Genomic DNA, 26,193 nt, shown 5'->3' on the forward strand with positions numbered 1-26,193 from the left:
CAAACTTTCTAATCTTCTAAAATCAGTTTAGAATTTATTCAATCTAGAGAAATAATACTGCAGATAGAAAAATTGAGTCCAAAAATAGCTGAGTAACTGATTCAAGATCATACAGGTTTCTGCTTCTTGGCACAGAATCCTCATCAGATTCTGACTTACACTTACTCTATTATAAAGGTAAGAATGTTCAAATTTGAAAAAATTATTTGTTACATGATGTTATATACTAGATGAATCACATATTGAGAAAAGTGACTAATACTTTTCAGCACACAACAGGATCGGTCATGGAGAAATTTTACTCAATTTTTACCTACTACTTGGGTCAATAAATGTTTCCCATTTGAAAAGTGCTATTTTAAAGTGCAAATTTATTAAATAAAGGTGGCAGTGTTGTCATTATTTGACCATTCATAGGAAAAGAACTTTAAACTCCAGGCTTTCTTATCTATTTTCCATTTAGATGAAGATGATTAGCATGGTGGATAAGACTCTGGGCTCTGGAACTAATTATTAGAGCTCTGATACTGTTAATCCATTATTACTATCTGATGCTACTTAACTACACAGAGTCCCAGTTACTTCTCCAGACAACGGTGATAATAAAAGTATTTATTCATAGGGCGGTAATGGCGTTTAAATGAGTTATCTAAACAACCTACAAGAGTGCCTGGCTCACAGTGCTCCATAAATGTAAAGTGTTTAGTAACTAGCACATAGTAAGCATTCTATTATTTTTCAAATGAAAAATTAAAATCTGTTTTACCTTTCAAATTTTTTTCAGAAGACTATAAAGTATCCAAAATATTCATACACACATGCATACACTTACACAATCAGAAATCAAGTAACAATTGAGATTCAATTAAAAATACTTTTTAAAAATTATATATATTTTATCCGTTAGGTTTCAAATTATAATGAGTGTTAAATAGAATAGACCATAATTTTTAAAACCTTTGAATATTTCTATGTAAAACTTTTATCATGAAGTTTCTTGACATTTCATGACTCGATCCACTGCTCATCTTGACATTAACGAGAATTTTAGCTTAGAATAAAAGTTGGATTGGGCCCATTCTTATTAGTGACCACTTTGTCCTAAAGAAGATAATTCCTCAATTACCATTATTTAATTACAGTACTTGTTACTTCTGTAGGCTACATTAAAATATACATTATGAAGAGACATCATTACGGTAGTGTGAGAGGATTCTTTTTTCTCACCCCTTCAATCTACAGTGAGTAAAACATCCTTAACCCAACAAAGGCTACACTGCACAACACATCAGGACCCAGAAAGATCCACACATCACTACATACAAAGGGGGGTGAAGTGGAGTACATAAAGGGGGTCAAAAAGGTGAACAGCAAGCAGGGCCCAAACTCGGATCTCCAGCCACCACAGCTGAGCCAGCGGCCCTTGCCCCAGAGAACATAAAGGGCAGCAACAGAGGCATGTGTTTGACTCCAGCCAGTCAGCCACAGTGGCACCTGCAGCCACAAGAAGTGGAGCAGCAGTGAAGGCAGAGCACCATGATCCTGGGCCTCCCGGCATCAGATTGGAGCCTGGTAGCAGAGGAGAAGGTGTGCACAAGACTCCTGCATCCCAACCATAGCAGTGTGTGCAGCCACAAAGTAACAGACAACAACTGAAATGCTGCCCCACCTTCCAGGTTCTCTCTCAATCCTCCTCCTCCCCACATTGCAGTGGCAGAGCTTCACCCATGGGATCCTGGATGCATCTGAGGTGTCAGCCATTCCTATGCCCCCAGCACCAAAGTGAGTAACCACAGTGACACCAGCAATGGAAGTCATCAGTGATCCCCAGAAGCACAGGCTGCAATGACAAAAGTAATGGTGACAACCCAAAAGAGGCCATTGAGGGTGGAACATACAGATGCTCAAATATAGTCAGAGGTAGCTCAGGTAAGAGAAACCAAAAATTAGCGCAATAGTGCCACCTACTTAAAAACAAACAAATAAAAGGCTTCTAATCTCCAAGTAATTGAAAACTTTGAATGAAAACAAAGCTATATCTAAATACAAAATTGTTTCCTACAACAAATGTGCCAGTAGTGGAATAACTCAGTAAGCACCACAAAAACATCATGGTACTATTGCATTACAAGAAGAAAACAATTCTCCAGAAACCAAACATAAAGTCATGGAAGATTGTGATCTAAATGATAAAGAATTCAAAATAGCTGTCATGAAGAAACTCAATGAGCTACATGAAAAGTCAGAAAGGCAGTCCAATGAGCTCAAGAATAAAATCAATGAACAGAAGGCATATTTCCCAAAGAGATTGAAACTCTAAAAAAGATCCAAACAGAAATTCCGGAGCTGAAGAACTCAATAAGTGAGATGAAGAATATTTTAGAAAGCATTGGAAATAGAGCAGATCATATGGAAGAGAGAATTAGTGAGTTCAAAGACAGAAACCTCGAAATGAAGGTAGAAAAGCAGAGAGAACTAAAACTGAAAAAATAAAATGTAGAAATTCTATGAGAATTATGAGACTCCATTAGAAAGGGCAACATAAAAGCAATGGATATATCAGAAGGAGAAGAGAGAGATAAGAGCAGAGAGCTTATTTAAAGAAATAATAGCTGAGAACTTCCCAAACCTGAGGAAAGACTGGATAAACAAATCCATGAAGCTAATAGAAGACCCAATTATCTCAATGCCAAAGGCCTTCTCCAACACATATTATATTAAAACTGTCAGAAGTAAATGAAAAAGAAAGAATATTAAGGGCAGCCAGAGAGAAGAAAATAACTTCCAAAGGAACTCCTCTTAGGCTATTAGCAGATTTCCCAGCAGAAGCTCTACAGGCTAGGAGAGAGTGGAATGATATATTCAAAATATTGAAAGATACAAACTATCAGCCAAGAATACTCTATTCAGCAAAGTCATTTTTTGGATATGAAGGAGAAATAAAGGCTTTCCCAGGGAAATAAAAGCTGAAGGAGTTCACTGTCACTAGACCTGCCCTACAAGAAATGTTGAAAGGAGCCCTCCTACCTGCAACAAAAGAGCAAAGGTACACAAAGCTCTGAGAAGGAGATAAATTGTCAGACAGAATCAGAAAACTGCAAATCTGTATCAGAAGAGGATACTGTACACTTAATTATAACATAAATTAAAGGAAAAGGAAGCATTAAAAATAACTATAATCACTTCAATTTGGTAATGAACTTACAATACAAAAAGGGACCTTTTGTGACAACAAAAACATAGAAGGCGAAGAGGAAAAGGACAAAACCTGCACAGGCAAATGGAGATAAGATATTATCAGAATAAAAAAGACCCCCTTATCTATGACACCTTTTATACAAATCACATGGTACCTATAAAACAAAAATTTGCAACAGTGTCACAAAATGTAAAAAAAGAGCAAACTGAGAAACTCATTGCAGAAAACCCCCTAACTGAAATCACAGACAGAAACACAAGGAAAAAGAAACAATGGAAATAGAGAGAAACCAGAAAATAAAAGATAAAAAGGCAGTACTAAGTCTTCATATTTCAATAATCACCCTACATGTAAACGGATTGAACTCACCAATCAAAAGACACAGTGGCTAGATGGATTAAAAAAGCAAGAGCCAACAATACGCTGCCTCCAGGAGACCCATCTCAGCTCGAAACACAAACACAGGCTCAGAGTGAAGGGATGGAAGATGATTCTCCATGCTAATGGCAACCGAAAGAAAGTGGGTATAGCCATATTTATATCAGACAAAATAGATTTCAAGCAAAAAAGATAACAAGAGACTAAGACGGATATTATATAATGACAAAGGGGACAATCCATCAAGAGGACATAACTTTTATTAGTCTATATGCACCTAGCATAGAAGCACCAAAGAATATGAAACATGTATTAACAGGCCAAAAGGGAGAAATTGACAGTAACACAATAATCGTACAGGACTGTAATATCCAACTTACATCACTGGATTGATCACCCAGACAGGAAGTCAACAAGGACATACCAGCCTTAAGTGAAACATTATATCAGATGAACTTAATATATATATATATATATATATATATACAACATTTCACCCAAACGCAACAGAATACACATTCTTCTCAAACACACACAGAACATTCTCAAAATCGATCATATTTTTGGAAACAAAACAAGTTTTAATAAATTTGAGAAAATAGAAATCATATCAAGCACCCTTTCTGACCACAATAGTATGAAGTCAGACATCAACAACAGGAAGGAAGGTGGAAAAGTCACAAATATGTGGAGACTAAACAACATACTACTGAACAACTATTGGATCGATGAAGAAATCAAAGGAGAAATCAAAAAAATACCTGGAGACAAATGAAAATGAAAACATAACATACCAAAATCTATGGTATGCAGCAAAAGTGACCCTAAGAGAGAAGTTTATAGCAAAAGAAGCCTATCTTAAGAATCAAGAAAAATCTTAAAATAAATAATCTAGCGTTACATGTAAGGGAACTAGAAAAAGAAGAACAAACCAAGCTAAAGAAACATAGAGGGAAGGAAATGATAAAAATCAGAGTGGAAATAAAGGACATAGAAACTAAAAAGAAAAGAGAAAGGATCGATGAAACTAAGAGCTGGTTCCTTGAAAAGATAAACAATACTAACAAACTGATAGCTAAACTCACTAAGAAAACAAGAGAGAAGGCTCAAATAAATAAAATTAGAAATGAAAGATGAGAAATTACAACAGATACTACAGAAATACAAAGGATTATAAGAGAACACTATGAAAAGGTATATGACAAGAAATTGGATAACCTAGAAGAAATGAATGAATTCCTAGAATCATATAACCTTCCAAAAGTGAAGAAAGAAGAAACAATCTGAATAGATCAATCAATAGAAATAAGATTGAAACTAATCATAAAGCTCCCAAGAAACAAAAATCCAGGACCAGATTTGGTGAATTCAACTAAACATTCCACGATTAAACACCTATCCTTCTCAAACTCTTCCAAAAAGTTGAAGAAGACAGGATGCTTCCTAATTCATTCTACAAGGCCAACATGACCCTGATACTCAAAGCAAATAAGGATGACATAAAAAATAAAATTAGAGGCCAGTATTGCTGATGAACATAGATGCAAATTCCTCAATAAAATGTTACCAAATAGAATACAACAATTCATTAGAAAGATCATCACAAATCAATTTGTGGATTTGATCCACAAATCAATCAATGTGACCCAACACATTAACAAAATGAAGGATAAAAATCTCATGAACATCTCAATAGATGCAGAGAAAGCATTTGGCAAGATTCAGCATACATTTATGATAAAAACTCTGAGTAAAATGGGTATAGAAGGAATTACCTCAACATAATAAAGGCCATATATGACAAACCCACAGCTAATATCATAGTCAATGGTGAAAAACTGAAAGCTATCCCTTTAAGAAAAGGAATAAGACAAAGATTCCCACTCTTGCCACTGTTACTCAACACAGTATTGGAAGTTCTAGCCAGAGTACTCAGGCAAGAAAAAGAAATAAAAGGATCCAAATTGGAAAGGAAGAAGCAAAACTGTCACTGTTTGAGGGCGACATGATTTTATACATAGAAAACCCTAAAGAATCCACCAAAAAACTATCAGAAGTAATAAGCAAATACAATAAAGTTGCTGGTACAAAATCAACACACAAAAATCAGTTGTGTTTTTATACACTAACAGTGAACTAGCAGAAAGATAAATCTAGAATATAATCCCATTTACAATCACAACAAAAAGAATAAAATACCTATTAATAAACTTAACCACGGAGGTAAAAGACCTGCGCATAGAAAACTATAAGACATTGCTGAAAGAAATTGAAGAAGACACAAAGAAATGGGGAGATATTCTGTGCTCATGGATTTGAAGAATTAACATAGTTAAAACGTTCATATTACCTAAAGCAATCTACAGATTCAATGTAATCCTATCAAAATCCCAACAACATTTTCATGGAAATAGAACAAAGAATCCTAAAATTTACATGGAACAACAAAGATCCCAAATAGCCAAAGGAATCCTAAGAAAAAAGAGCAAAGCTAGAAGTATCACACTCCCTGATTTCTACTCCCTGATTTACTACAAAGCTATAGTAATCAAAACAGCATGGTACTGGCACAAAAACAGACAGAGAGATCAATGGAACAGAACTTAGAGCCCAGAAATAAAACCACACAGCTAATTTTTGACAAAGGAGCCAAGAGCATACAATGAAGAAAGAAAAATGTCTTCAATAAATAGTGTTAGGAAATCTGGACGGCCACATGCAAAAGAATGCAAGTAGCCCACTATCTTATACTATACACAAAAATGACCACAAAATGGATTAAACACTTGAATGTAAGACATGAAACCATAAAACTCCTGAAACCATAAAAAGGTCTTTGACATTGATCTTAGCAGTATCTTTCTGAATATTTCTCCTCAGGCAAGAGAAACAAAAGAAAAAATAAACAAATGGGACTACATCAAACTAAAAATCTTCTGCACCACAAAGGAAACTATCAACAAAACAAAAAGACAACAAATGGGAGAAGATATTTGCAAATCATATGTTTGACAAGGAGTTAATATCCAAAATACATAAAGTACTCAGACAAGTCAACACAAAAAACAACCAGATCAAAAAATGGACAGTGGATCTGATCAGACATTTTTCCAAAGAAAATAAACAGATGGCCAACAGGCACATGAAAAGATGTTCAGCATCACCAATTATTAGAGAAATGCAAATCAAAACTACAATGAGATATCACCTCACTCTTGTCAGAATGGCTATTATTAAAAAGACAAGAAATAACAAGTGTTGGAGAGGATGAGGAGCAAAGGGAACCCTTATACACTGCTGGTGGGAGTACAAACTGGTGCAGCCACTATGGAAAACAGTATGGACATTCCTCAAAAAATTAAGAATAGAACTACCATGTGATCCAGCTTTTCCACTTCTGGGTATTTATCCAAAGAACATGAAAACACTAACTCAAAAATATATATTCACCCATATGTTCATTTCAGTATTATTCACAACCGCCAAGACTTGGAAATGACCTAAGTGCCCACCAATGGATGAATGGATAAAGAAGATGTGGTATACACTTATATACAATGGAATACTACTCAGCCATAAAAAAAATACAAAATATTGCCATTTGCGACAACATGGATGTAACTTGAGGATATTATGCTAAGTGAAATAGATCAGAGAAAGCCAAATAACATATGATATCTCTCATATATGGAAGATAAAACAAGAGCAACAAACAAACACATATGAGACGGAGAATAGATTAGTGGTCACCAGAGGGGAAAGGGGGTGGGGGGGTGAGTGAAAGGGCTAAAGGGACATATGTCTGTGGTGAAGGATAAAAACTAGACTTTTGGTGGTGAACACAATGCAGTCTATACAGAACCTGAAATATAATGATGTACACGTGAATTTTATGCAGTGTTATAAATCAATGTTATCTCAATAAAAAAGGGAAAAATAAATAACTAAATACACATTGCAAAATAATTACAATGCTTTTGGCAGTAAATATAGTTCCTAGGCAATTTATAGGAACATAAAATTACTCCCTTCTTGAGATGTCGAGAGATTTTATTTGTGTACCAGATATGATATTCCCGTGGAAATAAAAGCAAAATCTTCCTAACACAAACTTTCTCAAAAGTATTTACTTCAATATTTTTTAAAATGAAAATGTTTAAGATCCCATTACATCTAAAATTAAAAAAAAAAAGTATGAGGTAAAATAAGTTCCACTAAACATGAAAACTGTCTCTTAAAAAATTTCTTCTAAGGTATCTGAAATTCTCACAGTCTTTTCCAGTATTTTTAACTTAAAATATATGCATTAGTAATAATATTAATATCTTAAGTATGTAATCTATAAATTGATAACATATGCTTCGTAAATGAATAGAGTAGCTTTATATATGTAGCCATATTTTCATCATACATGTCTTTTCAAGTCAAATTATCTTGAATATAAGTAGTTTAACTGATACGAATACTACTAAAAGCTGATTCTGATAAACAAGAACTATGGTATGAAAATTCAACAATCACACACGCATAAAAGTAACCTCAGAAAACGATTTATCAACTCCTATGGTAATTTATTTTGTTTCTTCTATATGAAACATTTTCTTTCTCTACATAACGAAACCAATTCAAGGATAGTATTAATCACCTTTATTATGCAAGAGATTATATTTACTTCTGTGGAAATAAGATACAGTTTACTCTTAATGAACTTGGATTTCATATCAGCCCTCAAAAATACAACATCATTATAACTGAAGCTAACACTTCTCGAGCAATTATTATTCTTCTTATGTACCAGACACTGTTCTAGGTACTTTAGATGTAGAAACTCATGCAATACAATAATCCTACAGGATAGAAACTATTATTGTGTTACTAAAGAGAACATTGGGCATAGAGTGCTTAAAATAAAACTTCCCAAGTGCACACAGCTAGAAATGTTCATAAATGTGACACTGCTAGAGTGGTTGCAAAACAGTGAGGAGGGTATGGATAATTTCAAGTGGGGAATAACAAAATTGCTCCACAGGCTGAGATGACTGTTGACCTAGATATGGAAGGTTCCAGCAGGACGGAAGTGGTAAACTGTGGGAGGGCATTTCAGAAACTGACACAGATTCTGCTTATCCCTCAAGCCTTCTCATAGGATCTGCTCATTCACGAAGCCCTCTTGGCGTGGTCTAGCCCAGATTCGAGCACATTCTGTTCTCATTTCTTCATTACTTGAACAAATATTTACTGAGCACCTAAAATGGGGAATTCAAAGATGACAAACAGTTCTCCTTCTTGACAAGCACATAGTATAGGTCATATCAAAACCTTCAGGCCCCATTAGTATATCGCTATGTACTCTCTGCCGGGATTTTCTCACACTGGTTTCGTGTGTGTCTAGGTAGCCTGCAGGCTTTCTGGCGACCAGACCACATCAGTACCTTTGTATATGGCCTCTCTGCCTGCCTTTGAGTCTAATAGGAACAGCAAAAACAGGGACTCTTTGAACACTGCCTGGTTGATTTGGATACATTTTCTTTTGTTTTCTTAGAACATCTTTTGAAACAGATGGCAAGCAATTTTTTATAGGCTAGAATTTATATTTTAAAAGTGCTGGTAAGATAAGCAAATAGGAAGAAACTATTCAGAAGAAAGCACAAGTAAGTGCTTTCAATTCTAGAGGGTGTCTGCATGATTTGTGGCTTTACCCATAAAATAAATTCTTGGACTTCATAAGCTACATGTAAGAAATTAGCTGCAAGCCTATTCTTTGGATAAGGAGCAATATGTGGGTCCCTTCCACCTATTCTGTTAAACAAACCTGATTATTTTCCTGATGATGCCCACATTCTTCCTCCATCACCACTGAGAACTACTTTGGTATATTTTCAGGAAAAGCAATAAGACGCTTCAGCATGTTTTTTCCAATGAAATAAAAAAAAAGCATATTCATTATTACTCCATTTAAAACTCTTACGGTTTCCAGTGTAAAAGTACAAGTAGAGGGGCCAGCCCGGTGGCGCAGCGGTTAAGTGCACACATTCTGCTTCGGTGGCCCGAGGCTGGCTGGTTCAGATCCCGGGTGCAGACACGGCACCGCGTGGCAAGCCATGCTGTGGTAGGCATCCCACATATAAAGTAGAGGAAGATGGGCATGGATGTTAGCTCAGGGCCAGTCTTCCTCAGCAAAAAGAGGAGGATTGGCAGTAGTTAGCTCAGAGTTAATCTTCCTCAAAAAAAAAAAAAAAAAAGTACAAGTAGAATGTTATCCTAATTTTCAGTGAATATTTAGTAGCCACAACCATAAATACGTCTTCATCTATTTGAAAATCTCATATCTTAAGAAGCAGACATTGATATCACTCCCAAAAATCTTTAGTCTTTCTAACTGCCTCTTGGTCCTCTGTAAATTATTTACCCATTGCTAACACCAGCTGCTTCGCCGTCACAGCTCTTGAACTAGACCTGCTGTTCTAGAAAGGTTGTATATGTTTTGATGTTATATGCTTGGCTTCTTTTTGGTGGTTTACTGGGTGTACTAAAGGTAATGTGCAGGATCCTTCTCTCTTAATTTCTCTCTTTTACCTACAAAATCAAGAATCCATTTAAAAACACTGCATTTTTTGAAAGCATTTAAGAACCATCATTTGATTAATTTAAAATGTTTTGAAAATTGTTAAAAAATCAGTTAATGAGTATTTCATGAGTACCACTATCCTCCTAATGCTACGTTCAAAATCCACATGGGAAATAAAATATATGCACACAAAATTATTATTCAACAGTATGCAACAGTGTGGTTAAGTATAACTTACAATTAGGTAATAAAGCAACACAAAATACAGTAGTAGTGTGGTGTAGCATTAGAGAAGTCAGAGCAAGAAATGATCAGTTCAAGTTGGAATCATCAGAAGGTCCGGGGGTGGGGTGACTAAGATGATCCTAGAAGGATAGATATAGACATGTGAAGAAAAAGAAAGAATGTCCAGTCTGAAGGCAAAGGCAGGAGCAAAGAAGTCAACCATATAAGCATTAATTCATTGTAACGGTTTTCCACTACTGCTGTAACAAATTACCACACACTTAGTTTAAAACAACAAGAATTGATTATCTCAGGATTCTGAATGTCAGAATCCAGGATGAGTCTCCCCAAGCTAAAGTCAATGTGCGGCCAGGGCCGCTTTCTTTACTGATGGCGCTGGGGGAGAATTTACACCCAGGCATATGCAAAACTCAGTTCCATGCAGTTGTAGGACAGCTGAGGTCCTGTTTTTTGACTGCACTCTGCCAGGAGTAGTTCTCAGCTTCTAGCCTGCCCGCATTCTTTGGATCCTGGCCCCCTTTACATTCAAAGCCAGCAAAAAGGGGTCAAGTTCTTTTCACGCCTCAGCTCACCTGCCTTCCCATCTGAGTTCTTGCTCTGTGACTGACGGTTCTGACTTCGTCATCTGCTTTTAAGGACTAAGAGATTACATTGGGCCTATCTGGATAGTCCGTAATAATCTGGCTATTTTAAATTCCGCTGATGAGCAACCTAATTCCATCTGCAAAATCCCTTTTGCTTATGTAATGACATATTTGCAGGTATAATACCAAGGGGCAAAGACCATGGAGGTCAAAATCCTGTCTACCACACTCATGCAAAACATTTTTATTGTGTCAGTAGCTCTAATTTTAGCAGTGGGAGGATCCAAAAATCAATGAAAACTCTCATTTTCAAACTCTCAAAAGATTCACAACCTTATGAGAGAGAAATAATCACAAATATCTCTGATACCAAAATAAATGCACATTCAAGGTATATAAATTATACATTTGTGCACGTAAGTCACAGAAAACGGGAAAGGGGAAACTAAAAATACTCCCTAGTCAAGACTAAAAAATACACATAGGAATTTAGTGATTAAAAAGTTTTGGATCGGTTTATCTGGAGGGTGCTATCAGATTCCTGAAGGCTTCCCAACCAGGAAGAATAGGTTAGATGTGTTAAGTGACACAGAAGAAATAGGAAGACATTGCAGGTTCTTGAGAGGGAAAGTAATCTCAGGTGTGGAACTGGCTCAAGGATTCAGCTAGTGCAGCCACTCCACTGGGCTTAACTTCTAACAAGTAATTGGCATGAGAGCCGGGAGTAACAACACGCAGGCCTCTCTTCTCTAGATGCAGCTATTATTCTTCCACATCAAAACATTATGAAAAGACTATTTTAAGAAATTTTTAAAAGTCCAGAAAGGGAATGATCAGTGAGATAATTTCATAAATCTATATTATCGCAAAATTCACAGAATTACGTAAAATTATGTAACCATTACAAATATTCAAACTACAACAGATAATCAGCTCCAAATAACTGTAATCATCTCAGTTTAGGATAAAGGGACTTCATACACCAAGCAATATACTATTTAGCATATTACTACTAAGATCGCTAAAACCTTAACTTCTGAATGTACACTTTTTTCCACATAAAGTGCTACAGATTTTATTTAGTGATTAAACATTATCTTAAATCATGTTTGTTACATATATGCCTGCAAAGTGTTTATAAACTGTATTAAAACAGATAAGGATAATTAATAAATTTATATTTTATTGCTCACAATCAAGGAGAAGAAACAAGATAAATTACACGGAAGCAACAAAAATCTGTACATTCCTGTTGCCTTTGTTCTCTCTAATTCTTTCTTTATTTCATGTGCCAAAATAAAGTGTTTTGCCATAATACAATAAGTAGAAAATATTTAAGCTTTCTAAAGAAACTCGAATTATTACCGTTGGCGTGGTTGGGTACTTGCTATCTGAGAAACTTCTTTCACAGAAATAGGTGCTTCAGCTTGCAAAAGACTCAGGAAACCAAAACACAAAAGCACACATGTTCAGTATATTTTCATGTATTCATTCTAGTGTTTCAAAGCAGGAAATATAAAAGAGGCTTTTAAAAAATTTTTTATGGCAGATCAAACAAGGATGTGAGTAAATCTCATTCTCTACTCCCTTGTCAGCTCATAACGCTCTTCAAGTTATTGTAGCATAGTGAAAGTAGTAGAAAGAATTTAATGTTTAAAATGGGGAAAATTTTTATGTTTGAATATAATATAAAAAGTAAAACTTAAAATGTCTTCCGCCTTCAAAATGTAATCCAATTAATCGCTAGGAATAACAGCGAGATTTCCTACAAATTGTTTGACTAGGTAAATTTTTGGAAATAGAAGACATTGATAAATTCCAAGTTTCAAAAAAAGTTGCAGAAAACCAACAACTGATAAAAATGGTGAGGCATTTACTGTATTTTCTCCATTCCACAAACATATTAATCTATTAATTCTGGTAAGGCTAAGTAAATTTTCAAAAAAAAGGATTTCACTGTTAATGTGTTCATTTTGCAGGCATCTAAAGAATATATAATAAAAGACTTTCAGTTATATTTATACTAGTACTAAGAAAAATACATTACTAAATCTTTTATTTTGAGAATAATATTCATTGATCATACCATACTTCAGGTTGCTATAAAATTTTGAAGTTATAAACAGTATTACATGGGAAAAATAAAATGCTGTATTTGTAACTGGAATAAAGGTTTTGAAATGACTTTAAAAGTCTTTCTAAATAGAACATATGGAGATGAGAAGGGAAGTTTATTGGCTTAAAAAGAAAATTTGGAAAGCTACAAAAACATCTCAATCTGGAAAAAGAATATAAAAATAGGTCTCATTGGAAATGTCATTGTAAATTAAATCTCATTAATGACCTACTATGAGTAGAGATAAATAGAACAGCAAAAATTATGCAAATCAAGGTTAAAAGGTATTAAAATGAATAAATCAGACAACATAAGGGCATGTTAAATGATAATTAAAATCATTCAAATAAATGTCTGCTTCAAAGAACCATTTAATTGTTCCTAATGAAGAGTTCATTAGGATGACTGTTTAATCTTTACTGAGATTGGAAAAAAAGGTTTACCTAGGTTCACTGTTGTAGACGATGTTTTTCTTGCCTTAGCCAATGTATTTGAGTGCTTTTACACAAATCCTGAGAAGGGCCAAATGAAAATCATTTGTTTAAGTTTCGCGTGACTGCTTTGTCGGAATGGAGTATGATGCACGCGGATGAAAATTGTTCTCCCTTCAGTCAATAAGGTACCAGGAAAAGACACAGAATAGATGAGTTGGGAACATTCAGCTCTGATCTGAGGGTGCCTATTATTACTAATTTTGTAGATGAAATATGGGAGAGGACCATGGTTGTTTACTTCTCTGAAAGTCATCATGTCTGATCAGAATTCTTAAAGCCTTAACTTCAAAATCATCAGGCAGATTATATAACTTTTACTTTAACTACTGTATGATCCTGCTATTGTGATATATAACAGTTTCCTTTGTTTCTATCTGAATGTTACATAAGCTGGTCCTCATAAATACAAGGCACGTGGAAATTATAAAGGATCTAGAGGCAGGCCATGAAGATTATTGAATGCCCCTCGAGGAAAATCAACAAGGAGAGAAAATATTTAGATGATTATGAATACCTGTTTTAGATTACAGGCAAATAAAATTTAAGAAGAAATTTAAAACGATAAAACAGAAGTTTTTGAGGCGGCAAGTCCCAAGATTTAGTACACAAAGTAAACAAAAAACAAGTGTAGGAGAGGAGGTGGAGAAAAGGGAACCCTCACACACTGCTGGTGGGAATGCAAACTAGTACAGCCACTGTAGAAAACAGTATGGAGATTCCTCAAAAAATTAAGAATGGAACCACCATATCATCCAGCTATTCCACTGCTGGGTATTCATCCAAAGAACACGAAAACACTAATTTGAAAAGATATATGCACTCCTATGTTGATTGCAGCATTAATTACAAGAGCCAAGACATGGAAACAACCTAAGTGCCCATTGATGAATGAATGGATAAAGAAGATGTTGCATATATATACAATGGAGTACTACTCAGCTATAAAAACATGAAATCTTGCCATTTGTGACAATATGCATATACTCCGAAAATATTATGCTAAGTGAAATAAGCCAGAAAAAGACAAATATTGTATGATTTCACTCATATGTGGAAGATAAAAACAATAACAACAACAACAACAAAAAAGCACATAGATACATAGAATGGATTGGTTCCCAAAGGAGAAGGCATTGGCAGGAGGGTGAAATGCGTAAAGGGAGTCATTTGTACAGTGACAGATGGAAACTAGATTTTTGGTGGTGAACACGATGCAATGTATACAGAATTCAAATTATAATGATGTACCCCTCAAATCTATATGTTATAAGCCAATGTTACCTCAACAACAAAAAACGGTAAAGATATTTTAAAAGGTTGAATGCAACTCAGTATTGAATGCAATATGTTTGTCTATAGGCAAAGAAGTCATCACAGAATGGCAAAAGTTGGCTGATATAGTCAAGTGGTCTGTTACTGGATACCCGATTTAATCTCCCTTCATAAGATTTGATACTCAATAGATACATGTTGTATAATTTATAGTCATGTAAGTATCTTTAGTTGCACTATTACATGAAAAGTATTTTTATTTATATTTTACTCCTTCCATAGATAGAAACATATTTGAAAATCTGTCTCCATAAAAGGTAAAAAGGTTTTACAAAATTTGTCAGAAGAATGAGAAGGAGGAAAGAAACAACTTACTTTTTGTTTATTTGTTTGCCACCTGGCTTCATGTTCTGTTGCCAGTGGTGTCATCTGGTTTTAAACAGATAGCACTATTCGACAACTGTCTTTACCTTAACACAGGTGAGGCTGTGGGTGACCTGCCCATTCACCTCTGTGTCAAAGAATTTTTACTGTACTTTTGGCCTAAGGCTTTTTTCTGGCCTGGAGCACAATCTGCCCCTGTGTTGGGCAAGTTGGAAGAGCTGGATCTTCAATAGCGCTAAACCAGTGAGAAACAGGGAGTTATCAGGTAAATTCCCCAGCCCTCTGGCCCCTGAAATGGCACCATTCTGATGCCTACCCTATATACCACCACCCGAAGTTCCTCGGTAGGATTGAACTCCAATTAGCTACAGTGGTTAGTGGCTTAAAACCTCACTCCTTACGACTTTCTTTCCTTACCTCTTTCATTTCCCCACTCTCCTCCTGGTGTTTCCTGAGATCATCTCCCAGATAAACTTCCTGAACTGCAATCTATCTCAGGGTCAGCTTCTGGGGAACACAAACCATGACATGTAGTTTCTTCATGTGTAAAATGGAGATAATAACATTAATCTCAAAAAGGTAACGTAAGCATTAATCTAAATAATTAAAAAGATACTGCATGGAACTTAATAAAGGAAGATATTTTGTTCCTTATTCTTAGGTGGTGAAATATTTGCAGGTGGTAATTGGTGAATAGCTAAATTAGATGGTATTTACATAAGGTTATCCTAAACATTAAAAATTTCCCATCTCCACATGCAGTAGTCTTCCTATTGTAACAGACAGGTGGATTCAGTCCAGAGTTTGAAAAAAATATAGTCAGTAAACAAAGGAAGTCTGCCAACACACTTTTAAACAAAAAACATTGATTCTGCTGAAAATGTTAAGTTGCCAGTGCCTTGTTTGAGAATTTTTAAAAAAATGAAACTAAACGAAGATAATCATAACATAATGTGTGACCCATTCAATAGTACTTCTTTAGGCATCTGTGTCTCCTTACTAAACTGTAAACCTTTTAGGAAAAGGAAGTTTTTAAAAAATTGTATTTATTCCTCTTTTTTTTCATCTAGGACATCAATAATTGTGCATTTGAAGAAACTTGAATGGGTGAATGGATGGTTGGAAACACATTCTTTGGAAATCTTTAAAAGTTTATACATGATACAGTACTTTGAAAAGAAAAGAGACACCGTCATCAATAAATCTGACTGATTAGAAGACAATATATTTTCTCATTAAATCCAAACAGAATCTATTGAAAATAGAGCAAATTTTGAACTCATAGGCTTTGACATAACATGTTTGTTAGAAAGCATGAATGGCCTCCCTCATATTAAAATCACTTTATTTTTTGTCATGAAGAGAACATGATATCATTTTCTTATTAATGAAAATAAATTTTCCAGGTATGATAGCCAAATATTTGAAGTAGCTATAAAGAAGAGGGGTTTCCTTTTACAGAAACCAGAGATATCAAGGCTCTTGACGTGTTACCTCACATTGCCATTTCATTAGAATTGTCTGTTCATTCTGATCAGATTAGCTAGGCGTTCTTTAGTTGCTTTCCTCTCTGTGTGTATGTGACAATATAAGATACAAAGTGGCAGCGAGACCTTGAACATTTAGGGACTTATTTGTCAAGAGGGCGTTTCAACTCTTGGGTACAACATGCTTATAAACACGCCACTCTCCACAGATTGCATGTTAACAAGACAGGGTTTTTTGCTGCTTGCATTTGCATGTAGCCTGTTTCTGAAGTCTTGCTTTCATGTCTTAATTTTTAAAACCCCTGGGAGCTTTAATGATTTGGATATCGAGTTATTTAAAGCAATTTGTATACATATTTTATTCCTTCTGGTTATTTATTTTTCTTGTATGTCGCTTAGAAAAGGCCAAGCATGAAATTGGAGCTGCAAAGCAAGAAGAAATTTATTGATATGAAACTGCTCTGAAAACTCAATAGGTGTGCAGCAAAGCAAGAAGGGTAAAGGGGCTGAATAATTCATTGAACCTTTAAGCATCAATAAATAACACTTACAGTGAGGAATGTCTGCTTTGCAACATTAGGTATGAAATGTGAGTATAAAATAAAAGACATCTTCAAATGCCATGTTGTGAGAACATTCGAATAAACAAAGGTGGTTTTTTTATTAATAATTCTGTGGATCTCAACACCATGAATAAAAAATTTCAGGACTGGGAAACTCATATTATTCTGTGTAGTTCCTCAAATTTTATCTACATTGGTCAAATGAGTTAAAATATGGATAATAACACAATAATATCAGAATATTTTATTTATACACAATGGTACACAATGATGAAGGTATTATCATTATAATTATAAATTCAGTCATTTATTTATGTACCAGGAAGAAAGTTATGAATATGCCATAGCTATATTTAAAACCACGCAAATGGCACATCCTTACATAACACACTATAACTACTACTACTGTTAGTACCAACTACATTATTATTAGGTATACTTGCGAAACTGCTTACATAAAAAGATCAGTCCCAGTAATGATAGGTAAACATTTAGCAACTTTAAAAACCAGACAAAATATTGACACAATTTGCAAGATGACTATTAATAATACAAATACCAAATTGTTTGTAAAGGAACAAATTAAAAGATAAATTAACCAGAATGTAAGAAAATAATATGGTGTAATGGAAACACTGGGAGCCTCCTAGTAAGAAAGACCCACACACTTGACTTACTAAATTTATTAATTTTGACAAGTTACCAAACTTCTCTGATTTGGAGTTTCCTTATATTTATCTATGCTAATAATTCCATCTATCTCCCATAGATTTGTTCTATGGATGAGCATATACACATATATATCTTAGAACACACACATACATAATTTAGATTATTAAACTGCATTAGGTGTTCAATAAATATTAGTTATTTTATTTTATTGTTTTTAGTAGAAAAAATTTAATGTCTGAAGATCAGATGGAAACAAAGAAATGAGTATCCATGTGGATGGGCATGTGTATTAAATGAGATAATATACAGAAAATAACTAGTACGGTGTCTGGATCATAACAATCACTGTCCAACTATTACGTCTCTGCTCCCTTCTTCAGTTTCTTTTGTTTATCTCCATGTAGGGCCAACAGTTATAATTATAACTTCAAGTAACTGTAAACAGTTCTCAACTTTTGACAGTGGTACAATATTGGATAAATATCCCACAATTGTATCCAATTGAAGGATATGCTATTTTCAGCACCATGAATATTAACAATCAATATCACTTAGTTATGCGCCACTTCTCCCTTTTTTTCTTACTCAATGAAGAAGCCAAATGACCAAATCAGGGGGATGGAGAAACACAGCCCTAGACTTACTTGGAAATAAAACACTATATAATTGAGTTTTGGAATAGATTCAAAATATATACTTCACAAGCAGCTGATACTTTATTCTTCTGAATATTTGAGGATGTTATATAGATGATTATAAAAATTATCTACTGCACACGATTTCCAGTTACGCTTTCAGAATGGAAACACAAAGATAGTACAAGTGGTGTTCCTGAGACTAGCACAGTTACAAATACTTTTAGCTACTGTTAATGGGTATGATCATTTGCCTCATATTTGACATGAAATATAAATGAATGGCTTGCTATTTTAAAGACAAATAATTACTCAAAGTGATGTGGCTTAGAGGATGGACGATCTACGGTATACAGATATATTAGGCAGAGGGCACAGCAAGGAAGAATGGCTGAGAAGGCAACGCGGAGCACAAATTGTGTAAAAGTCTGCTATGTAATTTCATTTTACTTTTAAAAAGACACTTATGGAAGGAAATGATGATGCTTTGAATCCAAACCCTTCTTAACACTGCTTAACTCCAGTACTTAGTACAACTTACTTTTTAACGATATATAGAAATTAGTGAGATCAACAAAGTGATGTATGTAATGGGGAAAAAAGGTTTAAGGAAAAAGGTGAAAGATTATTTAGTCTGAAAATGAGAAGACAATAAGTAACCTTTATATGTCAGAAATTCAGTTTTTAAGAGTGAAACAAAATGCATAGGCAATACGTGATAGCAGTTTCATACGTGAATCCTAGAGAAATGGAAGTTGTAGTCCTATCATGATGTAGGAAAAAAGCAGAGGCTTAAGTCAGTGCCTTGCTCAAGGCAGGAAATCAAATCATATTAATCAGAATCAGAGAAAAGCAGGGAAATGATTTCAGAACTATCTTTGTAAGTTCTACCTATATACTTTATAAAAATGGAAAAATAATGAAAACATGCTTTAGAACAGAAAAAGTTAGGAGTTAAGAGGAAAAAGAGAGGAATGACTATCACTAAAAAAAACCAAAAGGCAGGATTCTTATTTCAGTGTGAGTATATATTTACTTCATGTGGGACAGCTTTGGACTTCCAGGCAAACGGGTGGTTTTAGCACATGTTTATATTTGCACTAAAACAGTAAGAGAAACAAAAATAAGGCCATGCAAGAAAAGAGAATTGGAGAAAAAGCACAAGAAATAAGAGATGTCAAAAAATGTTGGATTTGGAAGTTGATGAACAAGTGTTAACAGACTAAGTAGGTCAGAGAAAGCTAAAACCTGGAGCTGGGGGCAGGAAGGTAACAAGAAAGCACGGCTGTGTGAACCCCTCTGCAGAAGCTCCGTGGTTAGAGGATCAAGTACCTGTCTGGAGAGAGGCAAGAAGAGAGGGGTGAACATGAAAGTGTTTTACGGGCATAACTCACAGCTAAGAACTTATTAAAATTTCCTCTCACTTCTTGTAAAGGTTTTTCCTTCTATCGGCATAACTTGGCACATGAAACAGATAAAGCTACCTCTGCTTCAATCTAGAATTATGTACCTATCTCTGAACTACAGAGCTAGTATTTTAGCTATCTAGTACTGAACAAGGGAGACTAAACTGTACTGATAAATGTCTAACATTTTCTTAAAAAGTAAGTTAATTTTTATGTCAGGTATTTTCACTTTCTGTGAGCAGATACTCCTCCCTTTGAAAATTCTCCCCTATTTTTCCTTCAGTGCATCACACTGTTCTTGTTCAGGGTCTAATTCTATGACTATTCCTTTTCCTTCTTCCTCTATGCCCACTTCTTAAAATTAAGTGTTTTTACCCCACATCTCATGATTTCTGCTGGCATTTGATAACACTCCCAGCATGTTACCTATCACTAATATAATTTATACTTCTAAATCAATATCTAGAATTTGGAATTCTCTCTTCAGCTCTGGACTAGTGCTTCTCTTTGATTCATGGTCCTCGAATCCTTCCCATCAGCTATGAGCTAAGAAACTTGTGTCAAAATGTAAATTGACTTTGTCATGAATCACTTAAGTGTAGTTCAGACAAGCTGACCTTTCTTGTTTTTTTAGTACAATTTGCTGGATGAAGGATGCAGTGTGCTCATTTACTTTATCGTACAAACTCCCTTCTTTGGGGACTAGAACTTTGCTTAGCATTGGTTTTGTACCATACAATTGTCTATCAGATATCTCTAAATAATTGTGCACAGTTACCCTAAGCTTAGGGGTTTTTTTTCACGAAGCAATTCTTTTCATTTCCCTTACAACATGCTCTCTTATTGATGGAGAGTAAAACTTCGATAATGAATGTTACCTATACCTTAATGAATTCATTTTTTGATGAATGGAAATCACCATAAAACCAAAAACTTAGGGGTGGTATTTCTTCCTCTCTGTCTACATCACCACACCCTCGCCCACACTTCGATTTTTTCTATTCTATCTTTAAAGATCTCTTAAATAGGTCACAATCACCAATTCCCTTGGATATTTTTCATAGCTTAAAAATAAAGCATTTAATTTTTAACTTTAAATAATTTTAAAGTTAATAATTAAACTACATAAAGTTTAAGTAAACTCAATCTATCATAAAAACGTCTTAGGGTCCGGTCCCACGACCGAGTGGTTAAGTTCGGCAGCCCAGGGTTTCATTGGGTTCAGATCCTCGGGGCGGACATGGCACCGCACATCAGGCCAAGCTGAGGCAGCGTCCGATATGCCACAACTAGAAGGACCCACAACTAAATATACAACTATGTACTGGGGAGATAAGGGGAGAAAAAGCAGGAAAAAAAACTTCTTAAATTGTCTTTTTTCATCTGATTTTCTTCGTTTCCAATCCTTCCTTCCCCTACATACCATAGTTATCTTTCTAAAACGCATTAGTACTTTGTTTAATTGCTTTAAGATTTTCCCGTGGCTCTCAAATACTTAATAAGAACAAAAATAAAAAACATGACAGTAAAGCTAGCTAGTTTATATTAAATGCTTACTACGGGTCCACCTGTGTGAAGCATTTACAGACATACATTTATCTGCAAAATAATCCTTATAATCACAATTTTACAGATCAGGAAGCTAAGTCCTAAAAAGTTTACATAAATTACCCAGCATTACACAGATAGCAAGCGAAAGACAAACTCAGGCAGTCCAATTCTGGAACTTTAAGCACACAGGATTAAGTTTATATTTCTCTGAAAACATAACAGGCACTTCATTTTCTAGGTCGTATCTCTACGTGTACCCATTCTGATCTCCCGATCTCCTCCAACACTATGCCCAGCCTCACCAAAGTACTGAGTTCATGTCTCATTTCAGGTCATTCCGTGGTTACATGTCATCATATTTGCTTTTACTTTGCCACTGTCACACTCCTTTCTACCTGGAAAATTTCTAACTCTTTACTAAAAGTCATCTCAAGTTTGCTTCCCCAATGAAGTCTTCTATCCAATGCCGAGCGGGAGTTGTACTACCTCATTCAAACAATATTTTCTCAGTGCCTAGGAATTCAATAAATAACCCAGGCATAGTACCTGTCTCCAAGAAACTTACAGTTTGACAGGAAATAGAGGTGAGTACATAACAAATCTAGTGCTGCTGAGTAGACTTGTGATGAGAGAAAGAGTGGAGAAGCTCTGAAAACATATAGAATGGGTAGGTTGCTCAGACAAAGGGAGCAACGAGAGGACTAATCAGAGTCTGGCATCTAAGCTAGGCATAAGATTTGTGGGGAGAAAAAAGAGGATGAAAGGTCCAGGATACAGGATCTTTTATGCATATATTCTTATGTATTCCATCTATTATGTAATTTATCCCTATACATAATTATCTGTTTATAAGTATCTTCCACCCACACCTCAAAAAATAAGCTCCTAAGACCACATTCTCTCTCTTTTCATCATACAACCAACTCTGAATTGATACACAGTAATACCTAGTCTAGATTTGTTAAATGCAAAAAGAAATAATTTAATGAAGGCCTAAGAATAAATCACTGACAAATGGAATGCAGAGAAGAGGGCAATTTCAAGAACTATTTAACAACTTGAAACGACAGGGCTGGTAGGGAGAGTTTAGCATGCAGGACAAGCAAGGCAGAGGCAGATCTCAAGGATGCTCCTGTCTAGCTTGGTTGCCCGGCGAGGCGGAAGTGCAGTTACGAAGAGGAACCACATTTGGGGTTTAGAGTTTGAGATGCCGATGAGGCTTTCAGGTTTCATTCACGACCTTCAACGTTCCTTTACAATCCTGCTGTGTGTTGGGAAAGATGTCTTCTCCTTCATCAGGCTTCACCTGGTCTCCGTAGTCACTCAGCTACCACAGTTCTTGACTCATAATTGACTTAAAAAAATTTTGATTTACAAACTATTGATCTAATGGTTAGATGTCAAAGGAAAACCTCCTTAATACTTTTATTTCCCTTGGAGCACTTGAAAAAACTTATTTTCTCAAACAAATTATTAGAATCAGGAAGTGATAGTTTTAAATTTTTATGTGAGTATGTGTCCTCAGGGCGTATAACATATGCTTGGGTAAGTTAATTTAGGACAACACAATACAACTGTCTGAATCATTATTGTTTAGAGATGAATAATACGTTGCTAAGCCAAATGTTCTCCTAATTTGACCAGCTTACTGATGTCGTAGATACGTTCTAGTACAAGTTGCCAAAAAGAGAAGGCTCAGCTAAACACAGATTTGCATTTAAAATGTTACTATCACAGCAGATCTCATAAATATATAACTAATAGCTTACCAGCTTGCAGAATCTAAAGCTTAACATTTTAGTCACTGCCATCCAGCTTAAATTTCCCACCAAGATGATTTCAGAATTTAACCCACAGGGAAAATACGTTTATTACCTTTTGCCTGAACAACATTTTCTTTATTTCATAAATATATTTAAGAACCACGGTTGCCTCACGTAATGGTTACTTTCATATAATCACAAATTTATTTTGGAGTAAGAGAAAACAGGGCAATATACCTGCAGAAATTTCACACAACCCAGTTCGTTGCCGCAGGCAATGTGTTGAAAAGAAGCAGTTTCCATAAATAACTCATATTTATTTCAAGTGACAGGCCTCAGTCTCAATGGCTGAATTACTCTAGGAACTAATACATGGACATGGGGAGCATGAAGCAGCAAGGACAAGCCTAACGGTAGGATGAGGAGCCAAGCAAACATTTATTCCTTGTATTTTATCCTGGCTACCTCCCAGGATACTGGAATGACTGGCTACATTCCATAGCTGTTTATGACATTTGAAAAAGCTTAGGATCTGTGAAGCTGGAGTAAGTTGAGTTGAGTTTTACAAAAGTAAAAGCTTGTGAGAAATTCTTGAATCCCATGAAACCAAGTTATTTTAGAGAAGAGTAACTAGTCAAGCAGAGAATTTCTCTCTGCCCTTCATTTACCCGTAACTTGCTTGGCATTCCTTAAAGCCTCTAGCATCCTTTCATGAATAAAAAAGGAATAAGACTCCTGTGACACATAAAACCCTCTGTTTTCACTTTTCCCCATAGGAGCCTGGATAAACTTGCTAATCTCAGAGATACAGGACAAATTAGGAGGTCCACCTTGTTGCGTGTAATTCATCCTGTGCACTCCCCCAAACCTTTCAGTTGTCCCTACTCTGCTCGGGACTCCTCAGACCCACCTCAGTCCACAGGTCCATCTTATTTTCATAATAGAGAACTGCTAGGATAGCACTCTGCAGGCTTTACTGGGTGCCAGGTGAAAAGGAGTGAAAGAAACGCTCTGAATTTACCAGCAAATAACACTTCCTCTGTTTGTCCTCTCATAACGGCTGCACTCTATTAATATCAGCTTCCCACTGCAGGATGAATAAAGGTGTAGTACAAAACGGACCCCCAGCGCAATGTTTTACCCTGCGTCTGTACAGGTTCTGGGAAACATTTTGTTGGTGTAACTAACCAGCACGGTTAGAACACAGTCTAACCGAGGGTGCCTGAAGCCAACGGTCTTCCTGAAACCTCGCGGACTGGACAAGTGCACGAAGAAAACCAGGTGGAATAATTTGATCGAAATGCATGGTGCATATCATTTTGAAAGTTTTCTCTTACAAAGGGGGAAATCCTGACTTAATCACAGATGAAGCATATCAGGGAAGAAACATTAGGGCCATACTTGCACTTATTCTTTTATAACCCCTATTTTTTAATAACTATTGAATTTAAAAATATTTTCTTTCTCTCTTAATTCTCTCTTAAATAATTTCTTTTCTCTCTTAACAACATGCTTAATTTATCACGGAGGATACAAAGAAAATATAGGTCACTCATCAGAGTTTACTTTGCCAGGGACAAAAGCCATGGGATAACAAACTCTATTGCTCATTTTTTTATATTATAGATTTAAAGTAACATTGCAATAAGTCTAGATGCTTTTTAGCTGATGTGTTAAAAATGACTTTACTGATTGAATATTTCAGCTACTCTTTTACACTTCATTAATTTTGGCTGGTGTTTCATATTTTGCTTTTTGTCATGCAAAATAGATTTAAAACAATCGTGATCCTTTTAAATTTGCAGACTTCTGTGAAATAAAAAGAAATATAGATTTCTATAAATGTGACCTGATTAGTGATTTTCAAGTTTGGTGCTATTACCACCTGCCCCTAGTTCCAAAATGACCTTTACACACCCGATATTTAATTGCTGAACTAATTTATAGCTAACTGTCTAGGATGCTGGATCAATAGGAAAATACAAAGCTGCCAAATGGATCTATTTACCTTTAACAATTATTTGAAATAGATTATTGTTATTGGCCACACTTAGGCACTTATTCTAACGATGGTATTGAGATATTTAAAAACAATTACCTTTCAGTATATTCTGCCCCATTTACTTTGCAGGTAATATTTATAGTCTTTAATGATTTACCAAACTTTCAATTTTAACACTTTGCTTTTTTCCTCTGAAAACCCTCATATCATTGTATGGCTAGGCTCTCAAAATCTAACTATGATATTAAATGTTCCTGAATTACTGGGAACAAGTAGTCCAGATGGTTACCAAGGCTAGGATCACCTTATTCTGAGGAAGTGTATGAACTTAGAATGGAGGCACACTCTTTCTAAGATCGTCATGATGATGTATCAGCTACTATGCTCATCACAGATCATAAGAACTTCATTCAATTTGCCTTAAAAATCTTTCAGATCTAAGCATCTTGCAAATGCATTGAAAGAAAAAGCAAAGGAAAAACAATAATGACACGCAATGTCAAGTTTCTAGTCAGTCTGCAAACCCTCATTTAGTTGACTCTCTCAGCACCAGCTGTAACCCAATTAAATTCAACAGTGCACAGGTGTTCACAGGAATGACTAACACAAAAGCATACTTCCCTTTAGGGCACTTAAAAAATTAGAGTTCTTTAATTTCCATACACCTTCGAAACCCAAACCAAACAATACAATACTGAGAATAAAAAGAAATTAGATACAGCAGGGGAAAAACACGATCAGCATGAGCTATAACCCAATTAAGCTGAATAGTACTCAGGTGTTTGCAAGAGCACACTCACTCAAAATTTTACCAACACAAATCAACTTTCTCTGATACCTCTTAACACTGATGATGAATATCCTTTTGTCTTA

General features: G+C 35.3%; 1 protein-coding gene across 2 annotated transcripts in view; it reads right to left on the reverse strand.

Annotated features, from left to right (window-relative positions):
* CCSER1 (coiled-coil serine rich protein 1) overlaps window positions 1-26,193 on the reverse strand; it is a 1,209,213-nt gene that overhangs the window by 150,417 nt on the left and 1,032,603 nt on the right. The window lies entirely within an intron of this gene.

The sequence above is a fragment of the Equus caballus genome, chromosome 3, assembly GCF_041296265.1.
Source record: "Equus caballus isolate H_3958 breed thoroughbred chromosome 3, TB-T2T, whole genome shotgun sequence".
Taxonomy (NCBI): domain Eukaryota; kingdom Metazoa; phylum Chordata; class Mammalia; order Perissodactyla; family Equidae; genus Equus; species Equus caballus.